A 19309-nucleotide genomic window follows, 5' to 3' on the forward strand; every position below is an offset into this window, starting at 1 on the left:
AAAATGTTCTCTTCAAAGTATGATTTCTGTTTTGGCATGGTGCTTCTTCTTTTACCTTCAGCAGGTAAAAAAAGGAAAACAAAAACAGGCCTACTCTTCAGGATGGTCTGCTCTGTATGTGGGAAAAATAAAAGAAAGGTAACTGAAAGTACTGCAGCACCTTTTCTGTTTTTTGATATTTTTCACTAGAGGGCACTGCCACTGCATGACCAAACTAAAGGAACAATTCTATGGCTATCTCAAAAGGATACTTCTGTAAACTTACTCAACACAACTCTTAACTATTTAACTAATGGAGGCCCCACTGTTTATTCATCAAACATGTTTATTGTTTCCTGTTTGTTTAAAGGCATAGTGAACACCGATCTGAAGAAAACTTTTCACATTTGTGTGTGAGGGAGTAGCTGTCATCCACTGAACATGATGAATTGTATCATTTATAGCTGATTAAACTCTTTATATAATAGACTAGTGGTAAGTTTATTTCACACTTCATCTGTTTTGTATCATGTGTGAAATGAAGCAGTAATCCAATGTGAAGATCTTTTCTATACTGTCCACTTCTTCTGTCAGGACTGATTCAAATAAAAACTAAATACCTGCAGTAACCTAACAAGTGTGATTTTTTTTATTGATATTTGTTTTTTGCCTATGTTGTAGCCGACACACTTACAAGATATTCTGGTGGGTTAACAATCTTGCTCAAGGTTAGGCATCTTGAAAGAGGATTATTAAGCAGTTATTTCAAGTTATTCTTGATATAAACCCACTTTAATTTTATTGCTTTGTTAAATACAGTAAAACTACTGCAATATGATGCATGTAAAATATTTAGTGCATTATGACAATATATATAGAATGTTACTTTTTTTCTTTGAAAGTCAGTCCACTTAACTTGTAGCCTTATTTAAAGGCAGTGTCAGCTGCGCTTGTGAAGTCAACAATTTTGGTACATAATGTTACAGTGCATGATTTTACAACAAAAGAAACTAACTGTGGTGTTGATTTAAAAAGCAGTTTGAATCAATATAAAAAACATGTCAGTTTTTAGTCTATGTCCTTCATTTTATGGATTTATTGCATAAAAATTGATTTAATGCACATTTACAGTAGTTTTGGAATCTGTAAGTATATTAAACACATATGGATGAAAAGAATAAATACTTTTCTGACAACACTTAAGTCAGTGTGTTTAAATAGCATAATTTAAATAATCAATTCTTCATGGTAGGCACATAAATTCACTTTATTGAAAAAACAGTAAAAAATGTTTTAATACATATTTTTTGTCTTTAATAACCAATTATATTTTGTTGATTTCAATACGTTTATGAAGTATGACATATTCATATGAAATACTTGATCCACTGGTTACTTAGGTTAGCCTGAAATAAATTAGCCAAATAAGCATTTTTATCTCTTCAACATACTTGTGTTGTAATTAACTATCAGAGAAGGAATGTTGTGAGTTTAGTCAGAAACACAACATCAACTTGTTTGCATTAATATAATTTTCCTCATTAGTATTTTGCAGGTCAAAGTAATATTTTCTAGAAGCATTCTTGGAAGTACTAAAAAAAATATCTTATGATCTGCCTGAATCAACGTGTCACTATAAACTCATACTGTGTATTTGCCAGCAAATTCAGAATGCTAAGTAACTACTATTATAAAAAGAAAAAGACAGATGAATGCATTAATGCAACGATGTTGACCTTATATGTGGCACTTGATTGGCATAACTAAGCCAGCATCATTGTGTAAACTAAAATTATAATTCGATGAGATGAATGAAGGGGCATTAATGCTTCATATGCTTTTGTGTAACGAAATGGTAAGCTGAAATTCTATCTGTGTCTGCCACAATGCAAAGCAGCAGTTTCAGCTTAACTAACAATGTAAGGCACACACACACACACACACACACACACACACACACACACACACACACACACACACACACACAAAAAAAACACTGAAAACTGCAACTTTCATAAACCAATTGAATTCCTATTCTTAATCTGCAAGCTAGTATTGGTAGATAAAAATGTTTAATTATTTGCTCTCACATTAAGTAATGAAGAGGTTAGGTCAATTCTCAGGCCCTGTTTACTGGGCACCCTTTGGGATGACCTCATTCTAGTCACAGATGTTTACTGCACTTTAAAAGTTCCAGACAATAACAAAGCAGTAAACCAGGCCAGCTTGCGGTAAGGCTGTTACCCAGAATTCATGGAAAAATGCTAGATAGTTCCCACTAAGCTATGGTTGGCTAGGAAACAGCAACTTATTAATCTTCTCTTAGAGGGCCAGCTGCAGTTGTGGCAGTTGCCATATTTCACCACGAACCATATGTCTGGACAACCATTGTAATATATTTTTATGGAAAAACTCAATTGGTCAGCTAGTTCTTGTAACTTTAGCAAAATTTAAACTTGTGAGAAGATATAGTTGTGTTGTGCCATCCTACTGTGGCCATGTTAACTAATTCAGAAATTGTGCTTAGTTTCCAACTTTAATGATATTCCTTCAGCATTTCACTATGGTTGCCTGGTGACAGGATTTGAGCTAGGCCTCTCATTTGATTCCCACACATCAGACCCTGAAAAGCACTTTCTTTCCTCCCTCTTCTTTTGATTCTTCCTCCTTTGAAACCCTTCCCCCTGTGGTGACAGTATGGGTGGGCAGAATACTGGTAGAATAAGGCCAGGGGTGAGGGGCAGCCTATGGGCTAATGGTCACACATCAAGGCTTGAAAATAAAGACTGCACAAACTCTTCCTGATGAACACAAATTCCCTTCTGGGAAAGCAAATTTGGTTTTCCTTTTCTTAGTTTGTCTGTCAGTTCTAAGGTCTTGGTGAAGAAACTTTATTAATTGTGACATTCTGAGTGACTTCAATTTTTTTTCCCCAACACAAAAGTTTATAATCAACAATCATTAGACCGAAGAGAGCAATGCATTAGTTTTTTGAACAACAGTTGTAAAAGGATGTTTGTTTTGTACTGTGTGTGTGTGTGTGTGTGTGTGTGTGCACACGCATGCCCGTGTATGTATGGATATATGTATGTGTGCATGTTTGTGTGCGCACGCGCGTGTGTGTGTGTGTGTGTGTGTGTGTGTGTGTGTGTGTGTGTGTGTGTGAGACAGAGAGAAAGAACAGGGCGCATATCTGTATGCTATGAGCACTAAGTAAACAATATGTTTGGATATTTGCATATTCTAAAGGTGGTTAGAAAAGAGGAAAATAATTTCAGTTTGTTTCTGCAAAGTTTGAGATACTGTATTTAGCATACATCTCAACCTCTTAGACCAAGAAATCTGGACAAAGCCACAGAAATGGGAGGACAAAGGCCCAGAAATAGGGATACTTTTTAAATATTCATGTTATAAACTTAGAAAGTTGATAGAATAACATGTTTAGCCTTAAAATGAATTTTCTGAAGGGTAGGAGGTTTGAAACTCAAATGTCTGCCATTATTTTCTGACTTCAGTCCTCAATGATTTGCCAATGATTTGCCAGAAAACCACAATTTTATGAGAATCAGATAAACAATGTAAAGCAAAAATCTGGACATTTTGTGAAAGTCTGGACAGCTGAGAGGTATGGACTGTTTAGGACTTGGAAGAAATACATAATGAAACAGTGATGAATTATTAAGTAAAAGAACATCCTTGCACTGAAGGTGCATCATTTATGCAATTTTACTGTGACACATGCACATATAGGTACAACCTTTTATAATCCTCAGGTATTTTCCAGGGACCTGCTGTCTTCTTTCAGAGCATTAAACAGTTACAAACAAAAATCCTATATAGTTATTTATATGCCTTAGATAAAATGCACATTAGTTCCTCTTGCTTCACTAGTATTGCTGAATTATCTAGTTGGATGTTTTAGATATCTGCTAGTCTACAATTAATCTAAACAGTAGAACATATTCTGTTCCTAAATTCATATTTTATAGTGTTTTAAAGTGTTTGTGACTACATCAGCAGCCATAAAATCAAAAATGTTTTAGCAATAATAATCAGTCGTGCTTAATATATGTTCTAGACTGTATACACAGACAGTGGTATTGTTTGACTCATGACAGATCTTATGTATGGTTATTTCTTTTACAATAGTTACCCTAATACAGGTGTAACCACGGTCCTCAGAAACATTATTCTGATGCTACTTTATAAATCATCTAAAAAATTAACTGGCTAGGCAAACCTGACACACATTATTTTTAAGGGTGATTTTTGGTTAACTGACCTACTCAAAATCACATAGCAGGCAAGTGGTGACTGAAGACCAAACTCTTACTTGCTGCATCTTCTCACACATAATCTTGGACCTTTATGCCAAGCTGTGACATTATTACAGTATAGCATTGCAAAAATTGTGGAGGTGTATTTTCTATGATATGCTTACTGGATATTACTAGAGCGCTTCTCCTTAGGCCTTTGCTGAAAATGTAATTGCACAGCAGAACTTTCCCAGTCAACAAATGGTAAATAAACAAAGCTATACATGCAGACTCAGCTGGGGTGCCTTCTGTCTGGAGTCTGCATGTCCTCCCTGTGGTCGCGTGGGTTTCCTCTGGGTGCTCTGGTTTACTCCCACATCCCAAAGACATGTAATAGGTGGATTGGACACTCTAAACTGGCCCTAGGTGTGAGTGTGCCTTCTGTGGAAGGTTGGGCACCAGGCTGGCAACACAACACCGTAAAACTCCATTGCCAATCATGAGCGGAAAGATGATCCACTGGGAAAGCAAATTTGGTTTTCCTTTTCTTAGTTTGTCTGCCAGTTCTAACTGTTCCCTAACCGGGAAAAAGCCGAAAGAAGAAGAAGAAGAAGTTAAAGCAGAATGCTGTCTCTTAGTATGAGAAAAACAACTATTGTCAATTTATTTAAGGTTTTAAACCAGTAGTAGTAAATGTATGTTCAGTACCTAACTTTATTTTATCATAGACAACAAGAACTTTAGTAATTCATGGATTGTTAAAAAAAATTGTACTACTTACAACAGTACTTCACAGTAAGTTGAATATTCTGCTATGTCTGAGTTGTGTTTCCTGTTGTTAAGTATTTAATTTATTTATTGTTTTTTTAACAACAAAGATAAATACATCCAGTTTGGTAGCATTTCCTGCTATAGAGAATTTATATACTCTTTTTTTTAAAGACCAGCATTCACTAATGTTTCCAAACTTGCCAAGGATATAGATATTGATGGATGCATAAGAAAATTGCAAATCATTTTTGAACAACTTGCCAATATATGAGACAGATAAGACAAAAGGCAAATATAGCAACTTCAAACTATAGTCTCAATTTTTACTTCAGTATTATTCAGTTAGTATATAAAATTAGGAAATCATTACTGAGACAGCATATATATATAGATACCAAATGTTTCAGCTGAAAGAGCATCAGCATGGTTCTTTAATTAGCTTCATTGAGTTTACAGAGAAATAACAGTTGGGATGTCAAGAATGATACTGTCTTACCCTTTGTCATTTATCTATCCGCCCAGCCTTTTTTTTTTTTTTTATCTGAACCCATAACAACTTTTTTCTCGCTCTTTTTTGTAAGTGGAATTTGCTTTGAGAAGAGCAGATTTGTCCATTTGGGCACTGCTGGACTCACTGGAAGCAAGCCATCATCCAACATCATTAAGCAATGTCTCACAAAAAGTTTGGGATATTTTTGGTGAAGCAGAAATCAGGTTTGGAAAGACTGATGTTTTGTACTACTCTTCCAGTTTGTATTCTTTTAATGTGGCTTAATGTCAAGGCAAATATGATCCTTGATTTCCTCTTAAACAAGCTAAGCACAGACTCAGGTCAGAATATGTACATGCTGTTTGTCTATAATCTTATATTGCTTAAATATCTTGTATATAAAAGTCTTTACTTTATTAACTACTCTATTTCAAGCACTGAGAACTGGAATAAAACTGGCTTCTCTGTGAGGCATTACTTTATCTTATTTTTTAAAGTCTCTGCTGTATTTGATTACCCCACATCCATCCCACTGCAACCCCTCCTCAAGATGCCTATGTGCTGATGTAAGATTTTGTAATCAGCTAGTTCAGGAGTTGGGTAACCATGATATGTACCGTTGCCAAGCTCTGGCTACTCTAACCCCTTTTCCACTTCAGTGCTCTGAGCCTGTGACACTCAAAAGCACCCTTTAAAATTAATTAAAGCTTCTTACACAACCTCACTCTGTCTGACAACATTTCATTTGTGCATAAATGTGCACCTGCATAGAAATCTTCAAGATGTTGATGTCTTTCATTTTGGGATAATAAGCTTTTGATCATTTTTACCTGGCAGTTATTAAAGTCTGCACAAAATATAATTCATAACTCTTAACAAAATTCTTTCTGAGACATCTTAAGAATTCTAAAAAGTGAAGGTGGTCAAGTCTAATGGTAAACGTATCTGTCCCGTATTCTGAATATTTCCATAAAACAAAGAGTATCTAGCTAGTATTTATAGCTATATGCAAAAAGTTATGTTGCCATATCTCTGCTTATTCAGTTATTAAATCTAGTAATCCAGAATCTTAATAGTCTAGTAGTTTGTAACAGTGTTTGTTGACGAGTTATAAAGGTTTGATTGGCACAGTGGTACAGGACATTCACATTTAATTCAAAAAGGGGGAAATACTAACATTAGTAAACAGTGAAAGATGATTGCAAAGCTCTTCAAATTCTTAACCAGAAACACCAAAACATGTTACTGTTGTCACAACACTGTATATCTCAAAATTTCACTTTGAGATAAATTACAATGGCCCATTCTTTGTGAAATTAATATAGTACATCTATTTAGAGAAGCATTTTGTAAACCTGTATGCAATAATTACTTGGAATTTTTTGAACTTTATTCTTTTCCGTGAATATGTGCTTCTTGGAAGTATATAGATTTTGTTTGCAGTTGTTTCTTATCAGTGCAGCTAGATGGAATGGCACACACAAACAACTTAATGTATATATACATAGATCCCCAAAGCAAAGATATATATATATTTATACAAACCACCCACTACACACACACACACACACACACACACACACACACACACACACACACACACACACACACACACACACACACACACACAAACAAACACACGCACACACACAAATCACACCAACAGTGACTTGAAAGGAAAAAAAAACGCTCATAAATAACAAGAGAAATACTGATCTTCTTTCGGCTTTTCCCGGTTAGGGGTCGCCACAGCGGAACTCCGGTCCGCTAAATGATAAATTAAATTATTAGTATTATTATCATCATCATTAATTATATGACAGAGGACAGAAGCGGAATTTTAATTGGTTATATCACACAAGAAAGCATGAGCAATGGAAGAATTGAATTGCAATAACAAATTTTATGACAAAAGCTGCATTACCACTGCTGACATGAGGGCAGCATTCAAAAGTACAAATGGCAGCAACAGAAAACGATGGGGAATAAGTACATTTCTGTAAGGTGCATATTTAAACTACTGGCTGCGACAAACAAGTTAGTTATGCACAGGGGAACCAACACTTTGCAGAACCACTTCTCATTGTAATCTTATCACTAGAACATTTTCACTGACTCTATTATATTTGTTTGAATTGTTTAAATTGAATTAAATATAATTTCCAGGTATTAGTTCTGTATGGTGCAAACCACATGCATCTCTAATGTGGGAGGCTGTCTTCTCATCCCTGCTTTGATATTACATCTCCAAGTCACATAGCCTTGGGGCAGTAGAGAGATCTCTTTTCCATGAGGATGTACCTTTTTATAAAAGGTTGTAAGATAATATTATGCAATATATATGTTGGTGGATGATGAAGGCATATTCCTTGCAGTGGGATCTCATGCCCTGCAAAAATACTGTCATATAGATATATTGTTTCTTTTTTTTTAATTTTTTTATTCCAAGAAATGCAAAGTAAGTGATATATGTTTCAGTGAATAATTTCTATGTGGAGTGTCAGAGACTAGGACCTTCTGTAACGATTTACATTAGTGAATATTTATTTATCAGTTGTTGAAACAGGGTAGACTCCCTAGGCTAGTGGCCTTATTTCAGGGAGACACAGGGTGGTATTTACACTACTAGAGGAAATCTGCCCAAGGTAATGTAGACCCCCATACATGTACACACACTCTTTCTGATAGGTGCCATGAGATCTTTTGCATCCAACTGAGGTACCACTAACTCAAGCAGATGAGATCTCAGTTTAATATCTCATATGATGGATAATACTCGTCACACTCAATGAGTGACAGACTCATGGCAATCAGTCTCCAGCCTAATGATGTCAGCCTATGCCTCACAGAAGGGTTATGATACTGATGAAAAGAGTGCACTCAGACAGCACTTGCAGGACCTAGTAGATTAAGCAGAATAACATGAATTGGTGTTGATAATGGGTGACTTGAGTACACATATCAGAACAGACAGAACAGGATATGAGGACTGCCTGGATCCACATGGGTGGGGCAACAAGAATAAAGAAGGAGAGGACATTTGAGACTTCTGCTTGGCAAAAGGTTTGATAGTAGCCAACACATGGTTCAGAAAGAGAGACACTCACAAGATCACATACAAATTTGGCCAAACTGCAACTCAGGTACACTTCCTCCTAGTAATGAAAGGGTACTGGGTTAGAATCAGAAACTATAAGGTCCTCCCCACTGAAACTGTTGTCCCACAGCACAAGCCACTGGATGCTGCAATCAGTTGTGAGCAGTGGTCAGTGAAATCTCTATGGTCAACAGAGACTAGGCTGAAGACCTGGGAGTTGACCAGAGAGAAAGAACAGCAGTTCAAGGAACTACTCAGGGCTCTAGCACCCCAAGAAGAGTAGGAAATAGGTGGAGTTGAAGAAGAAAGAGTCCCAAAACAGCATGTGCGAAGACTACAGAACAGATGTGCAACTGAGCTAGTTTTGCAAATAAGGTACATAAGGAAAGCTGCTGGTAGAATGCAGACGTTCAGAAAGTCGTCAAAAGAAAGAAGGAGTGCAGGAAAAAGTGGGAGATAGAAAAGACGGACCATACTAGGAAGAAATACTGACTAGCTAACAAAAAGGTTAAGAAAGGAGTTGCAATAGCAAAGAACAAGGCATTACAGGCACTCTATCGGTATCTGGAAAGTGACTCAATATATGGCAGAAAGAAACTGTATCAGGTTGCAAGGCAAAGACAGAAAGATAAAGAAGATAGTCAGACACTCTTCATAAGTGATGCCAGCAACAATCTGCTCACCAGTCCACTGGAAACCAAAGGCAGATGGAAGGAGCACTTCCTGCAGCCTCTGAATGAAGAAGTCCTCACAGAATCTGTATTACTCCAGACACAAGCTATGATGCTAGAGAGAGTAGGAGTAAACAAAAGAAGAAGTAAGACCAGCACTAAGGAAAATGAAGTCAGGGAAACCAGCAGGCTCAGATGACGTCACAGCAGATATGATAAAGATGGTGTGTGAGATAAGGGAGAAAAGGCTCATGAAGTTACTTATAACAGTGTGGAGAAAAAGATGTATCCTAGATGATGGGAGAATAAGAATATCAGTGCCAGTGTTCAAGAACAAAGGGGAAATTCACAACTGTGGCAGTATAGAGGTATCAAACTTCTGTCACATTGCATAAAGGTTTTGGAGAGGGGGCTTGATAAATGAATACGCAGTGTAGTTGAAAGTAAGATGGGAGATGAGCAATTTGGATTCAGATCAGGATGCAGCACAATTGACCCAAAGTTTGCAGTCAGATAGATAGTTGAGAAGAAGGTAGAGATGAGGAAAAAGTCCAACTGGGCATTCATACAGTTGGAGAAAGCATATGACAAGGTCCCAAAAAAGCTGATATTGGCAATCCTGCAGTGGTTCAAAGCGCTGAAAATTTGTTAGAATAAGTGCAAGCTTAGGACTCCATGACTCAAATATCAATAGTATTTGGTCTCAAAGAGTGGCTCCCAGTGGGAATAAGAGTTCAGATTTGAGCCCACTGCTGGTCATACATGGTAACGGACTACATTAGCAACTAGATAGGAAGGGACAGATGAGCAAAGTTGCCAGATGCAGATGATGCTGCATTATAGGCAAACTATGTGCAAGAGCTTCAGCAAAGGATATGAGAATTGAATGCAAAACTGAAGGCACATGGGATTAAATTGAGTACAGATAAGACAATTGCAAAGGCAGTAACCTCATGCACAAAAGGCTTTAGCATATATTCAAGATAGTTTTGATTTTTTGGAAAACATTTCTACACTTAAATGGAAAGATACCAACTATTGGTTAGTAATTGATGTCAAAAGTTTATATACGTCAATCAAACATATAGATGGCTTAAAAGCCATCATTCATGTTTTGAGAGATAGTCCTTTATCTCATTTTGTTACCGAATTAGTAGAATTTTGTTTGAAAAATATATTTTTTTTGTTTTAATAAACAGTTATATAGGCAAAAACAGGGCACGGCCATGGGAACACCATTTGCTCCCATGTATGCCAATATTTTATGTCATTTTTTGAAGACACTTTTTTGTATCAATAACAGTTTGTGAAGAGGTATGTAAAATCATATTATAGGTTTATTGATGATTTAATTTTTATTTGTGAAGGTGGTTCCAACGAAATTGAAACTTTTATATCACAGTTGCATAAAAACCCATATAAATTAAGTTTTGATGGATTACAACAAGGAAATAAAGTAGTGAATTTAGATATGATTCTGGAAGGCAAAACAACTGGAGAAGTGGTGAGCAGAATACATAGGAAGTTCATGGTTGGTAAACAGTATTTGCATGCTTCGAGCTGCCATGATCCGCATGTTATTAAAGCTCTCCCATATGGAGAAATTTTGAGGTTATCCAGAATTTGTTCCGGTAAGGATGATTTACAACAGGAAATAAAAACAACAACTAACATATTTATACAAAGGTGATATGATCCAGTGAATGCAGGCATGGCAGTTGATAAAGTTTTGGAAGATATAAGTACAAAAAGTGAGAAACGAAGGGGCTATACAGGAGAATGTGTGTATAACACCCAAAAAAATAGTAAAATTGATCCAGTGTATGTTGTTTCTACATATAATGTTAGAAGTGATAAATTAGTTAAATTAATTAAGCATAGCCGGAAATTTTTAATGCAAGATAAATGTTTATCTATTATTTTACCTAACCAACCTTTCTTCTCATTTACTAAAGGGAAAAGTTTAAGAAATATGTTGGTTCATGGAGATTTTAGTATGCCAACATTTAATCCAGCTAGATCACTGAATAACATAGGTACAGTGAGATGCGGAAGATGTAAAATTTGTACCCATATTGTAGAGAAGGTTGAATATATTAATGATTGTAAATCTGATGTTAGAGGCACGTATTCATGTGAAAGCAAATGTGTTATATATGCTTTGTTTTACCCTTGTAAGTTATTTTATGTAGGCAAAACGAAACAGAATTTTCGCACTAGATTTATGGAACATTTGAGAGATGTTAAACATCAGAGGGAAGACAAAATGATTTCCTTGCATTTTAAACATTGCCATCAAGGCAATGTTAACCTTTTAAAAGGTACTATTTTAGAACAAATTGATTGTATGTGGGATAATGAAGAAGTGATGAAACAAAAACTATTATAAAAAGAATGTATTTATATTTTAAAGTATAATACAATGGTCCCTAAGGGACTAAATAATGAACTAAATTGGAAATGTTTACTTTAAGTATTTGATGTATTTAATTATATAATTAGTTAATTAATTGGTGCTTAAGAAGTTAAAGGATATAAAAGTGTGTTTTAGAAATGAACTGATATTCCATGAAGGTGGTGACACTGAGGCACTAGAATTTGTCATTATAGAATAAATATTTTTATTTTATAACTTGTGCGCTTTCTTCTGTGCGTTCCCAAAATTGGTTTGGATCTGGTTGTTGCAGTTATTTTCGTACATTGTTGTTGCAGCAAAACTCTGTGCAAGAGCTTCAGCAAAGGATATGAGAATGGAATGCAAAACTGAAGGCACATGGGATTAAATTGAGTACAGATAAGACAATTGCAATGGCAGTAAACGTGGGAAATCAGAAGAAGCTAAGAATTGAGATAGGAGGGAAAATAGTGGAACATGTTAACAGCTTCCAGTATCTGGAAGGGGTGGTTGAGAAGAAAAGGAGTCCAAATGAAAAGGTTAAAGACATAATCGGAGGAGTGCCAGGTATAGTACATAAGAGAAGAATGCCAAAGATACTGAAAAGTAAGGTGCAAAAAATAGTTGTGCTACCGGTACTACTGTATAGTACATATACTTGGGCTGTAAAGGCAGAGTATCTGAGGAAGATAGAGATGATGGAGATGAAGTGTCCAAGACAAGTAACAGGATGCACATGTGGGACACATGAAGAAATAGACATAACAGCAGGAGCCAAAGTAGCTACAGTTGCTAAAAAAGCCATAGAGAATATATTACATTGGTTTGGACATTTGTGCATAAAAGCAGAAGATAATCTGGTGAAGAAGATTTGGGATATATAAGAAGAAAGCAAGAGGAAACAAGGGCATCCAGCAAAGAGTTGGGTGAATTGTGTGAGAGAATACCTGTGATAGTGAGGCATGAGTGTTGAAGAAGGCATAAGAGTGCCACTGAATAGAGAGAGAGAGATGGTGACAGTTGACATGATACCCTGACCCTATGTAAAAAAAGGGGAAAAAGAAGAGGGCTGATGGTGGGATGATACACTCAGAAGTGTGGCATCTCCTTTATACTAAACTGAAGTAGCAGCAATCCATCTACCTGATCAGGGAACAGAACCTAAAGCCTTTTGCAACAAAGCTGAGTAAGTTACCTGTTGCACAACTGAGACTGTACACATACAGTGTAGTTTCAGATTTCCTTAAGAGGTAATACATCTTTGTTTATGTTCAGAAATGCATGGTAATATTAGAGTTTTAAAAAATGGACACAGAAAGTGGGTAGATAATGAAGAATCATCGGTGAAAGAAGCATACTAATGGAGCAGCTACATGCAATTTTTAAGATACTGCACTTTCACCATTAGCATACTGTCAGGATAAGGAGCCTTATTATATCATCAAACTTGTGATGGTTATTCATTCACAGGTAATATCTCATTAAAACTGTTGCAATGCCTGTCATCTAGGGATTATGGAAAATGACTTGAGTGGCTGCAGTAGATACAAAATTATATGACAAACCTGTTGGCCAGTTTAGCCAGGTTCCTCAAGACTTGTCACATTATAGCTTTGTTACAGGTACTGCATTGGCTGATAACCACTATTAAGTCTATTTTTAAGGCTATAAAACTTTGGGTGACACAGTTTGCAAATATAAATCTGGCAAAGTGTCTAATTGGTATGAATACTGATTGATCAGTTTCACTTCTTTAATTGTTGGTTTGATAGTGAGCTATGGGTCATGAAACATGTGGTAGGATCTCGAATGTCTATCTTGTCCCAGCCCTCTGAAATAAATCACCTTCCTTGGTTTAGCTGACTTACTCTTATACTTAATACTTGAGGGTCATTCTATAGCCATGATTTCTATATCCTGTTTTGTTGCTAAATAAAACTGATTTTCTCTTCTGTTTACCATATTTATGCTATAGGTTTGCTGCATTAACTTAGCATATTTTGTTATATTTACAAAACATTCAATATTTAAGCATTTAAATACTCTTAAGAAAGCAGTTGTGCAGACTGTGATGCCCATGCCCTGGCCCAGCAATCAAGGAGCCTCAATCCTCACCACTGACACCAGAGAGGGTGACTCCTAGAAGAGGAAAGGATAACTAATACACACAGTAAAGTACAATTTCCCTTAAGTGCACACAGAGATCACAGTCAGTCTGGGGTTGGTTGCTCCCTTGCTCATGAGGTCCCCAGTAAATCTCCCCACTGGCACAGCTATATGGTCCAGATCTCAGCCTGGTGGGCAAGATAACCTCCAGTACTCTCTCTGTCCAACCAGTGCTTTATGTCCCTGCCCAGGTAGCTGACACACACCCACACTTTGAGATAAGTATTTATACAACTTCACAGACACTCCTGGGAAAGGCTGACACAGATTCTCTAGCTGTGCCCTTGTGCCCACACTATATGGTAGTAATTTCTGCCACCACCTGCTAATATTATTAGCTACTAAAAGGTCCTTAAAGGGGTGTCCAATTATTACTGTGCAATATTATAATCCAATGGTAGTATTACTAGCAGTCAAGGCTTAATGTGGAGTGACTTAGACAGTAAAATCTGTAAATATGTAATGTACTTTAGAGGTTAAATTATCTCTAAATAAACCAGCCACAGGTAAAGGTTTTAAAAATATTTAATAATAAATAATTAAAACACAAGACAAAACTACTACAGTACAATGCTACTCAAGTTCAGAGATCACAAAGAAACGTAAAACAATATCGTAGGAAAAATGTGATTTAAAAAAAAAGTACTTAGTCTAACTTTCTTCTAAGCTTAACTATTCCTAAGAGAAATCACAGTGCTATTTTCTTACATACATAAAGAGCAAGCAGTGCTGGGTTAGATGTCCAAGATCAAAATGTTTATAGTCTCTCACTGAACAATAGTTTTTAAACAGTAACCAACAGCTCTGCTGAGGCCCTCCCAAATTACATCATTTTGACACTTAGGTTTTCTCTGGCCACAAACTGCATTATTTAGCAAGCTAACACCTGCTCAGGAAACTACAACAATACAAGGCATTTCACATATACACTCAAGCAGAAACCAGAGCAATAAAGCACCTTCCACGTGTAAATTCTGGCCTTTAACCTTAAAACAATGGGCATGAGACCTTCATCCAGACCCACTGGAGCCGACTTGTAAAACATCAAAGAGATTCATAATATCTTTCCAACTTCAAAAGACACATTTGGAATGCTTTTGCTTCTCTTGGTTTTCCTTACAGCAGATGGCAATGTTGCAACAATCTTGAAGTTAACATTTTACAGTGTTTTCTTTCATTTAAAAACACAAGCCTTTATTTTACATTTATTTATACAGTTGATACAATTATGTATCAAATTCTATTTGACTAGGCTGGCAGCCTTCGCCCATCTTCCTCCAATCTTCTCACAGACTACTGTTGAAGACAAGTCATTTTGTGGAATAGTAGAGTGTAAGTGTGGCAGCATCAGAAAGTTGGCACAAGATAAAATAATTTATAGCTGAAACAACCATATTAGAAATACATAAAGTAGATTAAAAGCAGCTTGATGAAAGGTACAAACTGAATAGCAGTGATCAGTGTGTTACCCATGATATCTGGTAAATCATATCAGATTTGTGATGCAATGTCAGAAAAATAGTGCCTATCCTTTAGAAAAATGCAGCTATATTAGAATGACATTTTACTAGCTCTGGATAATGAAATCAATAACATTAATAAGGGTTTATAAGGTAAGCAGACTTTAGTTTCTCAAAATTAAAATAAATACCAGTTGCATTTTGTAGAGCAAAACAGGTTTAAAAACAACTCTCTCAGTTTCAGTTGTGATAAAGTGGAAGGGATAATCAAACTGCAGCAATTAAGCTTTTAACATTTTGCTATTTTCACAGAGTGTATATATAGGCAAGAGCTCTAATTCCCAGCAACTCAATCTCCCATAACTACTTACCTCTCTCAACACCCTATCCTACAAAACTGCACATCCCTACCAGAACCCTAATTCTAATCCTAAAACACTTACTTTCTAACCCTAAGACTTCTTTCCTCTCCCAAATCCCCTTCCTGCTTCCTAACCATAAGACTCCCTTCCATCTCCCTAAACACACCCAGCTTGACAACCCTAAGACTCCCTTTCCAAATTCTCAAACCTAAAATCCTATGCCTATTCTTTAACTCTAAGACTTTCTTCTTATTACCTTAACCTAAAACTCCATTTCAGCTCTCAAATCCAGCAATCCTCCATCCTGCACCCAAAACCTAAAATCCCCTCTCCTTTTACATTAACCTAATACCCCCTTCCTGACCACTGCACTAATGAATACTCCCATCACCTGCCACTCCTTCACTGTGGCTGCAGCACTTATCTCACTCAAAAGTGAATAATATGTTTGTATAAGCTAAGGCAGCCATAGTGAAGGAGGGGAAAGGGAGAGTAGATTAGGGTAATAGTCTGGAAGCTCAGAGAACAGGGTGGAGGATTTTGGAATTAGGGAGAAGGAAGGGAGATTTTATGTTTAGAGAGCAGGAAGGGTGTTGCAGAGTTAGGGAGTGTATTTGAACTCAAACACTAAGTGAGTGACAGCCTATCTGAACTACAAGATGCTGGACTTCCTGACTTTCAGACAATATTATTCAAGCACTAGGAACTTGAGCTATTGTAGAAAACCCATATCTATCTATGTGTATGTATATGTGTATATATATATATATATATATATATATATATATATATATATATATATATATATGTGTATGTATGTATGTATGGGTTCCTATCAGTTTGTCGAAATGTCAGCAATTTGAACACCATATGTTTGAACTGTGACATCCAAAAACTGATTATGGTGAAGCTGTGGAACACCGAATTCTTTCCCAGGGAAAGAATTTGGTTGGCCACTTCTGTGGCTTCGCTATAGTCAGTTCTGTGGTGGAAAGTTACAGGTTGGGTTCAGGTAAGTGTGCGGACATTAGGGTTAGGGCACAGATTAGATGAGTTAGGGTTAGGGCGCGGGTGAGGTGGGTGTGCGATAGTGCAGACTTTAGGGTTAGGGCGGGATAGGTGAGTTAAGGTTAGGGCATGGGTGGTGGGTGTGTGATAGTGACAGACGTTAGGGTTAGGGTGGGATAGGTGAGTTAGGGTTAGGGTGCGGGTCAGGTGAGTGTGCGATAGTGACTGACCTTAAGGTTAGGGTTTGGGTTAAAGTAAGTGGATAGATAGTAATGTATGTACAGTTTAGTGTAGCAATAAATGTAGGATTTGAAGTGTATGTGTGTGGATTGCTGTTTTTTTGGTGTGCTTGTGTTGTGTGTGTGTGTTTGTTGGAACAGAGATTTTTTTTCACTGGGAAAAAATCTCTGTTCTAAGACTTCAGTGTTTTTGCACTTCGAGGTTAGAAGTTTGAACATATGGTGTTCAAACTTCAGCCATTTCATTGAAGTGATATTGACCCTATCTATATAGATATATATATATATATATATATATATATATATATATATATATATATATATATATATATATATATATATATATATATATAAAGATGTGTGTGTGTGTGTGTGTGTGTGTGTGTGTGTGGGAGTGTGTGTGTGTGTGTGTGTGTGTGTGTGTGTGTGTGTGTGTGTGTGTGTGTGTGTGTGTGTGTGTGTGTGTGTGTGGGTAGATGAATTAATGAATGACTTCATGAGTGTGATAGGAGAGAACTGCGTGTATGTGCATGCATGCTAGATTGACAAGCAAATCCTCCAACTCAGGAAAACCCAATCTACCCGAGCTACACGCTCTAAGGACCTAAACCTGACCTCAACAATAAACAGGACTTGTTGGAGGGATAGATTTGTGTCCCAGAGATTCCCCTTGCTCTGGAATAAGGTACCCATATATGTGAGGCAGAGCTTCTCATTAGCGCTCTTCAAGAAGTATCTTTATGAGTGGATGGGGAACAGGAAATTCACCCCAGGAATTACTTCTGTGGCTCCTGCTTCACAGAGGTACAGATAACTAAACTACTTGGGAGGCGCAAGCCGAAACAGTTTGGCTAGGCTTAATTATGCCCGAGGGCCAATAGCCTTGTACCTACCTATGAACCTTTGAACCTATGAACATTGGTTGGGGAGGCACTGGACACCAGGGATAACTTTTTAAGTGTACATAAAATCACTTCAAAAAAATAAAAGAACAAAGGTTTGCAGCACAAGAGATGTAGGGTAGTGGGAATACTACACAACTCTAAATAGCATGCCCAAAAAAATAAAACAAATTTAAACCCTGTACCCTCACAAATAAGATAGCAGTTGTCTGCATTAACAGTGGGCACCAGAGATGCTATTAAACATTACCTACGTTTTTAGAAAAAATGTATATCTATATATCTATATATATATATATATATATATATATATATATATATATATATATATAGTTCTTCTTCACAAAGTTTTGTGTGAATGGGGAATGACATACAGTGCAGAATGGGAGATTTCCCGTTCTGCGCTTTAGTGTGATCTCGGCGTTGGAATAAATAAGTAGTGGGGGGTGTGGGAGGTGCAGGGGCTTGCCACCCTGCAGAAAATCCTTTTTGTGTTACTTTTTTTTTCGTTCCCTTTCATAAAGTCGGGCTTCCGAAATTCAAGCATATGACATCGGCCATATGAATTTTGAGTTTTGGAACATTCGACTTTATGAATGGGTACTATATATATATATATATATATATATATATATATATATATATATATATATATATATATATATATATATATATATATATATATATATATATATATATATATATATATACATATATACATATGCACACACACACACACACACACACACACACACACACACACACACACACACACACACACACACCTACCTTTACAATGTCGAGGTACACTTGTGTGATGTTCAGATGTGCGAATGTCTGTTTTCAAAAGTACGTATTAGTGAGCGACAAAATGCTGAACTTACAAGAGCGAATGCTAGTGTGCATTTGCTCTTGTAAATTTGGCATTTTGAGTGGAGATCACACTACAGTGAGGATCGGGACACATACCCTTTTTCTCACTGTAGTGTAATCTCGGAATTAGTATATATAAATAGGAGGGGTGGTGCAGACCCTCACATGGGGGGGCTTCAGGGAGACTTGACCCCCTGCATAACGGTCATTGGAAACATCCAAAAGTTAGGCTGTTTCGCACAAAGTTGAAATTCCTAAGGGTTAAATTGTTAAGTACGAGACTTGCTCTTCTGAGTATTCAGTGTTGCTTTTTCCGACATTTCAAGTCAGTTAAGTAAACAGTCACACAAATGTGTTATGACATTTTAAAGGTAAACCTATATATATATATATATATATATATAGAGAGAGAGAGAGAGAGAGAGGGAGAGAGAGAGTATAAAGTAAAAGGAGAGAAGAGTTTCAAATGCTGCACTGTTGACACAGAAAGTAGCCTCATTAAAGCATTGTTCTGTACAAGTATAATATTCTAATTTCTGGTATTGTTTAATGACTGCAGTACTTCATTGGTTACAAAGGAGAGAGCACCCATACAAGGCAACAGCAAGAGCATCCTGTAAAACCAGGGACAGACAGTTGT

Source organism: Protopterus annectens, chromosome 4.part1 (assembly GCF_019279795.1).
Source record: "Protopterus annectens isolate FY-2018-M chromosome 4.part1, PAN1.0, whole genome shotgun sequence".
NCBI lineage: Eukaryota > Metazoa > Chordata > Ceratodontiformes > Protopteridae > Protopterus > Protopterus annectens.